This window comes from Sinocyclocheilus anshuiensis, unplaced genomic scaffold (assembly GCF_001515605.1).
Source record: "Sinocyclocheilus anshuiensis isolate Anshui unplaced genomic scaffold, SAMN03320099.WGS_v1.1 scaffold345, whole genome shotgun sequence".
Classification (NCBI taxonomy): domain Eukaryota; kingdom Metazoa; phylum Chordata; class Actinopteri; order Cypriniformes; family Cyprinidae; genus Sinocyclocheilus; species Sinocyclocheilus anshuiensis.
This window is the reverse complement of record NW_015536466.1, coordinates 194,158-206,996: the sequence shown is the minus strand read 5'-3', so window position 1 is coordinate 206,996 and position 12,839 is coordinate 194,158. Positions and strand designations below refer to the sequence as shown.

The window sequence follows — 12,839 nt, the reverse complement described above, 5'->3', positions numbered from 1 at the left end:
AAGGATGTAGATATTTGTTTAATTTTCTAAGGAGGCCTGGACTGGAAGGACGAATTTAATTAAGATATAGTAAGTTAAAGTGAGACAGCAGATGGCAGTAATGCAACACTATGGATGCCAACTGCCGTAAAACTCCAACGAAGAAGAAGACAAACATCACTATTGTGATGTACATTTGTGTTAGGGACTGTTGACTGTGGAATTGTTACACTGGAGAAATGGTGAGTGGTTTCTTTAATTGCTATTCACATATGCTAATATGATATTATAATACCAATATGCACTGTGGCCTGGCCCCATGTTAGCAAATTAGTCAGGTACATGTGTTAGCCAGGTACATGTGAACCAGCCATCTTGCCAGCTGAGATTAGTTAAGTTAATTAGTTAAGCCAGGAACACACTACACAACTGTAAGGCTGGTTATGAATGTAATTTGATACTTAAAACTGATCACACCCAAATGTGTCAGAGCCATTTGCGTTCAGTTGGTGTTTACAGTCAGCATTTAAAATCATAAGTGTTTTCAGTTCAGTCTTAGAATGATTCAGTTAGTCGTTAAGTGTGTCCCTGGCTTTAGGTTGCATATCAGTATTTATGATTTGTTATACTTCCCAAATCAGATCATTACTAGACTACATTACTACCTCGGGATCAAATTTCAGTAACTATACAAGCATGTTTTGTGGAAGCATGGATGCATGATTTGTTTCATATTTTGTTTAACTAATAGTTATTTTCACCTGTTAGGTTGTTAGTAACTGATTGCAATGACATATTGTTCTCTGTGTTTCAGGATGTGTCAAGTCTTTCTAAGGGGACAAAGAAATCGAAGTTAAGAATCGAAAAGGAGTCATCAAAACAACACCAGAAGCAGAATGTATCTGTTAAATTGAAATGTCTGTCAAATGCCAACACCAAACTGAAAATAAATCAAAATGAACAAGGAAACCGAATTGTAGAAATACTTTTAAGGAAATAAAAGATGAAATTCTACATGTTTGTGATATTACTGACCAATATTAGAGAATTTTTAGATCACTGTTAAAAGAATGTGTTTAACACAATGATATGACAGTGGTCTCACATGGTGAGCATGAGCGCTGAGCGCACAGTGAGTGTGCAGTGACCTCACATTGTGACCACAGTATGAGCGCACAGTAAGTGACCTCACATGAGCACAGAGTGAGTGTGCAGTGACCTCACATTGCGAACATAGTATGAGCACACAGTGAGTGCGCTGTGTGGTTACACTTTTATCTCACTGTGACACACACATTGTGACCACACCATGAGAATCATGTGAGCTCATGGTGACATTTTTGTGAGATCAAATTGTTGACTGGGATAGCATCAGATAGCGCACTATAGATCCCCTGAGGAACAATTCCACTCATTCTCTGCTACAGCACAGGAAGAACCGTATAAACTTGTCAAATCATCAACACCTACAACATGTATGTTAGACCCTATTCCATCAAGCTACTAAAAGAGGTGCTTCTGAATATTATTAATTTATCAATGTCTTTAGGATATGTCCCTAAAACCTGCAAATTGGCTGTTATTAAGCCTCTCATTAAAAAAACACAACTTGATCCTAGAGAATTAATTAATTACAGATCTCAGATCTCCCTTTTCTGTCAAAAATACTAGACAGTGTCCTCTCCGCTATGTTCCCTTTTGGAGAGAAATGGCATCTCTGAGGATTTCCAGTCAGGATTTAGACCGTATAATAATACTGAGACTGCTCTCATCAGAGTTATAAATGACCTGCTCTTATCATCCGATCATGGTTGTATTTCTCTATTAGTGCTACTGGATCTTAGCACTGCGTTTGACACTATCGACCACAACATCCTTTTGAGTAGACTACAAAATATGTTGGCATTAGTGGAATTGCATTGTCATGGTTCAAATCTTACTTATCTGACCATCATCAATTTGTGGCAGTAATGACGAGATATCATATCGATCGCAAGTACAGTATGGAGTGCCACAAGGCTCAGTACTAGAACCGTTGCTTTTCACACTTTACATGTTACCTTTGGGAGATATCATCAAGAAACATGCTGTTAGCTTTCACTGTTATGCTGATGATACTCAGTTCTTTATTTCTTCGCGTCCCGATGAAACATACAAATTTGCAATACTAACAGAATGCATAGTTATATAAAAAACTGGATGACTAGTAATTTCCTACTGCTAAATTCTGAAAAAAACAGAGGTGTTAATTATTGGATCAAAAACCTCTGCATGTAATAACCTAAAACACTGTCTAACACCTTATGGCTGCTCTGTTAATTCCTCGTCATCAGTTAGGAACCTAGGTGTGCTATTTGATAGCAATCTTTCCTTTTTAAAACCATGTTTCTATCATTTGTAAAACTGCATTTTTCCATCTTAAAAATATATCTAAATTACGACCTATGATCTCAATGTCAAATGCAGAAACGTTAATTCATGCATTCATGACCTCAAGGTTAGATTATTGTAATGCTTTATTGGGTGGTTGCTGTGCACGCTTAATAAACAAACTCCAGCTGGTCCAAAATGCACCAGCTAGAGTTCTTACTAGAACCAGGAAGTACGACCATATTAGCCAGGTTCTGTCAACTCTGCACTGGCTCCCTATTGAACAACAAATACATTTAAAAATCTTGCTAATTACTTATAAAGCCCTAAATGGTTTAGCTCCTCACTACTTGAGGGAGCTCATATCGCATTAGAGTCCTTCACATCCGATGCAATCTCAAAACTCTATTTTGCCATTTGATAATACCTAGAATATCAAAAAATCAACTGGGGACGGCAGATCCTTTTCCTATTTAGCACCCAAACTCTGGAACAATCTACCTATTGTTGTTCGGGAGGCAGACACACTCTGTCAGTTTAAATCTAGATTAAAAACCCATCTCTTTAACCTGGCATACACATAACGCACTATCAAATTTCTATAATTCAAAATCATTAAAGAATTGCTAGGCTGCATATCATTGTTCCGGAGGCAGACACACTCTGTCAGTTTAAATCTAGATTAAAAACCCATCTCTTTAACCTGGCATACACATAACGCACTATCAAATTTCTATAATTCAAAATCATTAAAGAATTGCTAGGCTGCATTAATTAGGTCAACCGGAACCAGGAACACTTCCCATAACATCCGATGTACTCATTACATCGTAAGAAGAATGGCATCTATTCTAATATTAGTCTCTTTCATTCTTATTCCGAGGTCACCGTAGCCACCCAGATCCAGTCCGTATCCAGTTCAGATGGTGGCTCAGCACCTAGAGATGACCTCTACAGACCTGAATGTCAGCGGAGACCACTTCAACTAGATGCAACCCAGAGACAGATCCCTTGCGAGGACCTCATCACCTTGATGACCATCGGCACAAGACCATGGGAACCAGACAAGTCCTCTGCACCTGTGTTGCAGCCTGGAATTAAACCACGCCATGCTGGTTTTGTCTGGCCAGAGGAGAACTGGCCCCTGACTGAGCCTGGTTTCTCCCAAGGTTTTTTCTCCATTTCTGTCACAGATGGACTTTTGGTTCCTTGCCACTGTCGCCTTTGGCTTGCTTAGTTTGCTTAGCTTGCTTGACTGATTGCAGAGACACTATTGGAAGAGAACTGAACTGGATGATGACATCACTGAATCATCAATGAACTGACTTTAGCTGAAAAATGACTCTGTTATTGTCTTCTTGCATCATTGACAAACTATTTTCCTGTTTGACTCTGTAAAGCTGCTTTGACACAACCAGTATTGTATAAAGCGCTATACAAATAAAGGTGACTTCACTTGACTTGACAACTGACTTAAAGCCACACAGCCTGAAATCAACTGAAATAAGACATTAAATCTCTCACAATCTCAGCAGAGGAGGATAAAACAACTCCACAAACAGCATTACCAGCTTCACGCATTACTAACCAGACTGACTTTATTTCTGTCAGATGTCTACATAAGCTCTTATTGAGAATTAATAGAGGTTTAGATGTTGATGTTTAATTTTTTTAATTTTAAGCACTTTAAGTTTAAGCACTCTCAAAAAACTCCCGTTATAATCAGTGAAGCTATCCACAATGTGAAAAGAAACTCTTACTTACATCGTACACACATCAGCATTCTGTTGTTTATGATGAGAGAATCCGCGAGAGAGCAGAATTCAGTTAGCAAGCGCGCACACTGAACAAATCATCTGAATGCTTTTGATTGGCCATTGCATTCATATCCTCAACAGAATTGTGTGTGATTGGTTATAAGGCGCAACACTGTAAAACGCATAAATTTATGTTAAGTTTACTTACAGTTAAGTTAAGTTTAAAAAAAATAAGATGTGATATGCGCAGAGCTAAATGTAATGCCGCAACCAACACTTCGCACGGAGGGACTCGCTTCATCGCTCCTTTCACGAGCAGGCTGTGAACCCCTTGCCTCAAAACAAGGGCATTTTGAGGCAATGTCAGTGACGGGGTCACGCCGTTGAAACGGGGTGGTCTGCAACTGAACTGGAGAGAATACCCGTGTTTCATTATGCCCAGCAGCCAGCGCGAAACACCTGGAACAGCTCCATATGTGTCTAGGAACTGACATAACGGCCGTGTCTCTCCGGTCGCTATCGCTGGCAGCGATGTTCGTATACTGGCGCGAGGCTAAACACGCTGGCGGGGAAACGGCTCATGGAGGATAACACTGGGAGGCCATAACAGTCACAGACAGTGGCTCTGCGCTACTCTGAGGCAGGGCGAGTAACGCCGTATCAATAGGATGAGGAGGAAACAGCTCTTTTTGAAAGAGCGCTTGTGTGTTTATTGTGCAAACAGAAACATGAACCTTGCATTTTTCACCTGCTGGAGCAAAGGGAACATAATGCAGGATCCGGCGCTTGGGGTCCGGTCCTCTAGCGAGCTCTCTACTCTTCTTGGCAGGTCTGTCAGGATGAAGGCTTGGCAGCCGAGGGCTGTTTAATTGTTCCCTGAGCAGAGCGGGGTGCAGAAGAGAAGTGTGATCTCAACGGTGGATGGAGCGTGCGCCAGGGCATCACGTGACTCATCGCTTTTGTGCCTCAAGAGAGGCACTCAATAACAGACTCCACAGCATCACCGAAGAGGCCAGAGGGAGTGATCGGCGCATTAAGGAGTGCCCTACTGTAAGTCTACAAGGCGTAGAAGGCAGGCTGACATCCGCTCCAAGTGTGGCTCGCTGAAGCGTACTCCTGCAGCTCTGATTTTTATTCTTGGTGATTATAATCATTGCAGAATGGACCTCTCACTTCCAGGGTATGAACAGTACTGTATGTAAAATTTAACATCTGAGTAAATAAGATTCTTAAATAACATTAAATAACATTTGGGAATGTGAAGGATGCATGTGTGGCCAAGCCTAAACACCCTTTGTCGAACTGCGATCATAATACGATTCACTTGATTCCTACCTATAGAACACTTTTAAAAAGGATAAAGCTACAGACAAAGAATGTATCCGTTTGGTCTGATGACAGTATTGAAATTTTAAAGGGCTGCTTTGCTTGCACGGACTGGGAACTGTTTCATGAAATGGGCATTGAGGATGCCACAGAGACAATAACAGGCTGTATTAACTTTTGTGTGGACACAGTTGAGAAGAAAACTGTAACTGTATTTCCTAATAACAAAAGTTATATTACAAAGGATATTAAGGAGTGCTTAAATAGGAAGAAGTTGGCTTTTATCAAGATAAACCTGAATTAAAATTAGTTCAAAAGGAATTAAATACTCTGTTGAATGGAGCAAGGAAAAAAACCTAGAGACATTATAGAACAAAATTTTAACTCTAGGGATTCCAGAAAATGGGATACTATGAAAGTAGTAACTAATATGGAACCCCTCTGGAAAAGGCTTTTAACTAGCAATGACCAGCAAAGAGCAAATGATCTGAATTATTTTTTTCTTAGGTTTGAGTCACCTTTGGAGCAAATGGCTGATTTAGACTCTATTATGTGTAATTCAGATCAGAGATTAGAGGTTGCTCCACACATAGTTTGTTCGCTATTTAAAAAGATATTGACGTTATAACGTGAAACTCTACTATCTCCATTAGGGTTTCAAACCTGTTTTAAAGCCATTTGTTAATCTATAAATAAATCAATAATGTATAAACGTTATTATTTACATGTATTACAATATGAAATAAATCAAGGTAATATGATCAATATTTATAACTCACTCAAGTTATTTCCATCTCCTGCTGCTGACAAACAAATGAAAAACGCACACACACTTTTTAGACGGTCCCTTACTTTTCCAGCGCACCGAGAAAGATATTCATAAGATATTCCGTGAAAATATGATTTTAGATGATCAAGAGTATATTTTTATTGATTAAATTAGTTGTAGCAGATTGTCAAACATGTCAATACTATTAATTCACTTGTGTTAACACGTTTAATCCACTGTTGGAAAGCTATTGAAAAAGAAAGTCAGAATGTGCGCTTGCACAACATATCAGTTCTGGCATTGCCAACTTGACATCACAGCCTGTTCATTAATAAAAATAAAAATAAAACACAGTCCACCAAACATATACAAAGTTATGTGTAGGGTTTTTTTGGTTTAGGTTTTTTTTTCCCTGAATACCATTCATTTAAGGATTTGCCATGGAGTGAGGGGAAGTAAGTGTTAATAATCTAGTTGACATGGTCTCCGCTGACATTCTGCGCTGTAGAGGTCGTCTCTAGGTGCTGATTCACTATCTGGTCTGGATATGGACGGGATCTGGGTGGCTATGGTCAGTGGCACCTGCAGGTGTACGGCTGTATGCACTGTGCGTACTGTGAGCGCTCTGACTGACCTGATGCTGAGAAACATTTTCCCTGCGAATATTTCAGCAGTTATTACCTATTTGTGTCCTGTTCTGTCGAATGAACCAGCGATGTCAATCATTCGTGATTTAATCATTCTTTTGAGTCAGTTCTCTCTTTTCGGTGAACTGGCTAAATGCATTTGAACTGCTCTCTCACTGAATCATACAGCCTTTCCCTGGCCTCGGGTCGGAAATTAACGTGGGCTTGAGGCAAAAATACCATCAAATTGGATAAAAATGCCCCTGCACAATTAAACTAAATATATTATTACGGCTGTCGCGAATAAAGTGAAAATGAAATGAAAAGTGTTGATTGCGGCATTATCTGAGCATAGCGCATCGTATTTCTTTTTACGTGTTCTACAGCGTTGCGCATTATAACCAATCACACACGATTCTGTTGAGTTTATGAATGCAATGACCAATAAGAAGCGTTCAGATGAGTCAACGCTGAAAAGCTGGAGTTTTGTTCAGTGCGCGTGCTCATTGACTGAATTCTGCTCTCTCCTGAATTTTCTCATCATAAACAACAAAGTGCAGATGTACAATGTAAGTAAGAGATTCATTTCCCAGTGTAGGCAGCTTCAGTGATAATAATGTGAGTTGTTTGAGAGTGCTTAAACTCATGCCAGACTAGTGATAATGTGATCATGTAAATTCTTTGCTCGCTTTCGGTATATAATTTACTCACTGTTTGAATAACCATGGAATTTAAACAAAATAATGAAATAATTAGTAACTTACAATGTTTTTATTAAACTATGATCACGTTAAATATAAATTCAGTCGTATTAAAATATGTTATGACATGACACTCTAAAAATAGGGGTTTATGATGTGCGTAGTTAATAGATTACACTAACATTAGGCTACTTTTACCTGGAGGTGGTTCACCACCTAATTTGAATCACCTGAAGCGGTTTCTTAGTCAATAAAACAAACAAGAACACAGAGACCAAACTGTGCTGGATGAAGTGGACAATCAACTACAAACAACTGAAACAAAAGAATATATTTTGAAAGTTAACTTTAACAAAATTCAGCTGAGTCCTGTGAATAAGAGGCCATTCACACCGAATCGGTGTTTGTGTCCACCCGCACGGTTTTTCAGTTGTTTTCCCGTGTGAACATGCGATGGACGTCTTTGACCATTCCGTTGCTTTTTGTAAAAAAAAAATAAATAAATAAAAAAACCGGCATCTCTGTGCATACCCTCTGCTGAAATCCTGCAGGCTACGGTGATCATCTGATCTGGATACAGACTGGATTCGTATGGCCACAGTGACCTCGGAATAAGAATGAAAGAGACTAATATTAGCAAATATGCCATTCTTCTTAAAGCAAGTACATCGGGTGTTATGGGAAGTGTTGCAGCCTAACAATCCTTTAACATATTTGAATTATAGAAATGCGATAGTGTGTTATGTGTATGCCAGGTTAAAGAGATGGGTCTTTAATTCAGATTTAAATGAACAGCATGTGTCTGCCTTCCGAACAACACTAGGTAGATTGTTCCAGAGTTTGGGTGCTAAATAGGAAAAGGATCTGCCGCCCGCAGTTGATTTTGATATTCTAGGTATTATCAAATGCATGGGCGTCCCCACATACCCCAGTAACAATCTGCTGTGCCCCAGTAAAATCTAAAGTTTGCGTTATAATTTACATTATTTGTCAATGTATTAATTTAGAGTGATAATTCCGGAATAAAGAAATTAATCTATATGCAACAACCGAATCAACGCTTGTAAAAGCAACGCAGTTTAACCGAAAACAAACTGACGCATGCGCGCAGAAATCCATGCCTGCGCGCAACTACTGTATGTGTTTAACTGCAATTCGCGCAGAAGTGTCGGCATGCAGTTGAGGTGGACTATGAAAAAATGACGAAATCAGTGCTCGAAGAGGGCTGGTACACATTAACCCTTAAGATCACGATTAATCCATGAGGGTCCCCGTTCTTCTCTAAGCTATTTTTTGGATTTTGCTCTGCAGTGTCGACTCCGTGTTCATGGTGGGGGTTGCGGAGAAACATGACGCCGTGTCTGCTTGTGTAATGGCGGCCACACTAGAGCACGCTCACAAAATGGTGGCGACAGCGGAGTCTGATCGCAAAATGGCAGACGCAACAGCACCCCATTATGTCACAGCTGATCTTAGTGAGGCAAGTCAAGTCACACCTGATCTTCATGAACCAAGTCAAGTCACAGGTTATTGTCATGAGTCAGGTCAAGTCACGTCACAGCTGATCTTCATGAACCAAGCCAAGTCACAGTTGTTCTTCATGAGTCAAGTCAAGTCACAGTTGATCGTCATGAGGCAAGTCAAATCACAGTTGATCGTCATGAGGCACGTCACGTCACAGCTGATCATCCAGAGGCACGTCACGTCACAGCTGATCATCCAGAGGCACGTCACGTCACAGCTGATCATCCAGAGTCACGTCACGTCACAGCATCAATGCTGACGTTGAATCTGATTTTGATCTGTCTGTCCTGTTTCGACTAATGAATTTAACTTTGAACCGTCTGTCTCAAATCTGCTCTTGAGTCTAATTATGAACTGTCTGTCCAGCAACTCTCCAGGAGACCTACACTGAACTTTTAGCACTGTCAGCCATGCCTAAAGAGACCAGAAATAAGCCCACTGTATTTCCTGCCTCAGTCCTTGAGACCGTAAATGCACTTGGTGGGTTCCTGCTCTGTCTGCTCCATCGTGGAGGTCTTCTGGTCCACCTGGCCCTCCATCCCTCCCCCTGTTCCACCTCCGCTCCACCGCCCTCCTGAATCGTAAAGTGTTTGAAGCGTATGGAAGCCGCTCCTTGTCACGAATCCGATCCATGAATTTCCATCCACTTGCCACCAGAGGTCGCCCTTCTATGATATTGACTCTCGCACCACACAGACTGTTACACATCACCCTGGACTACATTTCCCATGTTCCATTGCACTGATTACACTCACACCTGAAACCAATTACACGCTCACCTGAATGCTATTACACACACTATTATAACACCTACCCTGATCCTGCTCTAGTTGCCGAGTATTGTTCTGCATTTTTCACTCCCCAAGTGTTAGCTGCCTTACTGAGCCATTCTGTGTTTTCTGTTTTAGTCTCGTGTATTGTTTTGTGTTTATCCCTGTTTAGCGGATAGCTACCTTACCGAGCCTGTTTAAGTTTTCTTAGTCTAGTCTTAGTCTTGCCTTGTCTGTTTTCCTGGTCTTTGATTCACGCCACGTATCTTGGATTAACCCTTTGCTTGCTGTTTCTGACTCTGTTTGCCCCTGCCTGGACCTTTGCCTTCTACCTGGATTTATCTCTTGCCTTGCCTTCGATATACCTGTTTGCCATTGTCTGACCCATGCCTGTTAAAACCACGTCTCTTAATAAAAGCTTGCATATGGATCCGCATGTCTCTCGTCTCATAACACACACCTGTACGGCGTAGCAGCACTTTTATACTTTTATCCTTAGCATACCATGAAGTTTTCTGCCATTCTGGGAAGGTGTTCTGACGATTTGTGCTACCCTGTCAGATTTTGCTACCTCCCATCGAAACAGTAGGTAGCACAATGCGACAACAAAAAATGCTACCCATCAGATTATGCTTTATTAACGCCCACACCTACCCCAACCCTAAATCTACCCTTACAGTAATGCAAATACAGTAATTATGTGTAAATATGTGAAAATTTACGCAATATTGATGTAAACCCTGGTAGGACAATATGTCGGGTAGGATGAAATGCCAGGACACATGCTGCTCAGATGCTGCCCTGTGCCCTCCCAATTTCCACCGAGGGGGATCCCCCAGCCCCAGAACGCGATGTCCCTCACGCATCGGGAGTACCGGCAGTTTCGTATTTCCACTTCAGGCACTGAACGAAACTAAAGTATGTTTCTAAATAATATGATGATCTTATTTTGACTAAAACATTATTGGCTTCTGTAGATGGACAACAGATTTTTTTTTTTTTTTTTGTACGAAGCAGTCACAGAGAAGCAGAAAGGAGAGATAAGTCTGAGGGAAGTAAGACTTGATAAACAAACTTCATTCTCAGCCATCATAGAAAATAGACTGGGAGGAGAACGTACCATTTGGGGGCTTGTCCAGGATTTTGAGGTTTATCTTGGGCGTAGTGCTCTACCCGTAATTGTGTAAACTTTTGGTGATTGTAGCTCCGTGTAGCTTTGTTTTTCTGTAAATCTCTATCACTCTCTGTTGTTTAAAGTGATAAAATATAACTTAATTCCCACCATATTTCTGATATTATCTATCAACCTAATCTGATTAATTTGATCGTTCGCTTTTATTCTAAAACCGCGCGTTACTTTAACTGAAAAATGAGTGTTTACTATTGTCATTTTGCATTATTGACACACTATTTTCCTAATGAATGCTGTTCAGTTGCTTTGACACAATCTGTATTGTTAAAAGCGCTATATAAATAAAGGTGACTTGACTTGACTTGACTAAACCTCAAAATCCTGAGCAAGCCCCCAATTGTTACGTTCTCCTCCTAGTCTAAGGGTTAGGAGGGGAGGTAACAACCCATAGGAAAAATTTATTGCTCAGGGGTTGCTTTTCCTAAGCTCAGGAGACTTAGATGAGATTCTCATATATCTCTAATTTTAGTACCAACAGCATTTCAGATGTTTCTCCTAAAATTCCTTAGGAGGAATGTAAGTAGACACAAATGAGACATGAGAAATATTTGAGAAAAAAAGACTCAAAACTGAGATTGTGGTGGAAGAAACATAGAATATATATTTATTATCTTGCTGCAATCTCTATCAAGACTCCATTATAGGAATATTTTATTGCTCAGTGGTTGCTCTTTCTAACCTCAGGAGACGTAGAGGTGATTTTCACGTATTTCTCATTTTAGTCTCAACAGTGTCTCAGATGTTTCTCCTAAAAATCCTTAGGAGAAATAAAAGTAGACACAACTGAGACTTGAGAACGTTCTGAAAGAAAGGAATCTTAAATGACAATGGGAGAGAAATGTGTGAGAAACATGGGAGATTTCTTTATTGTCTTGCTGTAATCTCTTGCAAGACTCCATTATAAAAATGTTTTACTGCTCAGAGGTTGCTATTGCTTTTTTATTGCAATGGGGTTTTTCACCTTTAATGGTCAGGACAGTAGAGACAGGAAACAACTGGACAGGTGAGAAGGGAACAGGAGCAGGAAAGTACCTTTAGCTGGGATTTGAACCCATGTTGTCTGAGGTTCAGATATGCCTTCACGTCAATGTGCTGCCCACAAGGCTATGGCTCTGACAGAGTTTATTCTACGCTCAGGATACTAAGGGCTGATTCTCTTTATATGTCTCATTGAGCTATTAGCTTTGTCTTAAAGGGGTGGTTCATTGCGATTTCACTTTTTTAACGTTAGTTAGTGTGTAATGTTGCTGTTTGAGCATAAACAATACCTGCAAAGCTACGAAGCTGAAAGATCAATGCAAACAGAGATATTGTCTTTTAAAATTCTGGCAGTTTAATGCCTACAAAAATGGCTGGTAGGGACTACAACAAGTTACTTCTTGGGTTTGTGACATCACAAACCCAGATAAACCCCGCCCTCGGGAAAAGGCAGAAAAGGGAGCGAGGCCATGCTGTGCTGCTTTTAGAGAAGAGGAAGAGAAAACTAGGGGTGCACGTAAAAATCTATTCATATATGAATTGCGATTCTGTCTTCTAACGATTCTAATGGATTCACAAGTTTCAAAATCAATGTTCTAAAGCAGCGGTTCTTAACACTGTTCCTCGCGTCCCCTGCTCTGCACACGCTCTGCATCTCTCTCTCTGTATCTCCCTCTCTCATTCAGCTCAGCTTCAAAAATTAACTGTTACAATTATACACTTATTTTCATATAGCTATGAGAAGCGTTAAACATGGGAGTGTAGTTGCCGTACTGTATTAAAGCTTTAATCAGGATAAAACCGTATGTTAAAAGCTAACATAAGCAGTAGCATTTACAAATAACAG

General features: G+C 40.2%; 1 long non-coding RNA gene across 1 annotated transcript; it reads left to right on the top strand.

The window, feature by feature from the left end:
* Positions 1-18: 18 nt before the first annotated feature.
* On the top strand, positions 19-948 carry LOC107691003 (uncharacterized). Its single transcript, XR_001634508.1, has 2 exons — positions 19-221; positions 794-948. It is a non-coding gene; the product is annotated as an uncharacterized LOC107691003 (long non-coding RNA).
* Positions 949-12,839: the final 11,891 nt, after the last annotated feature.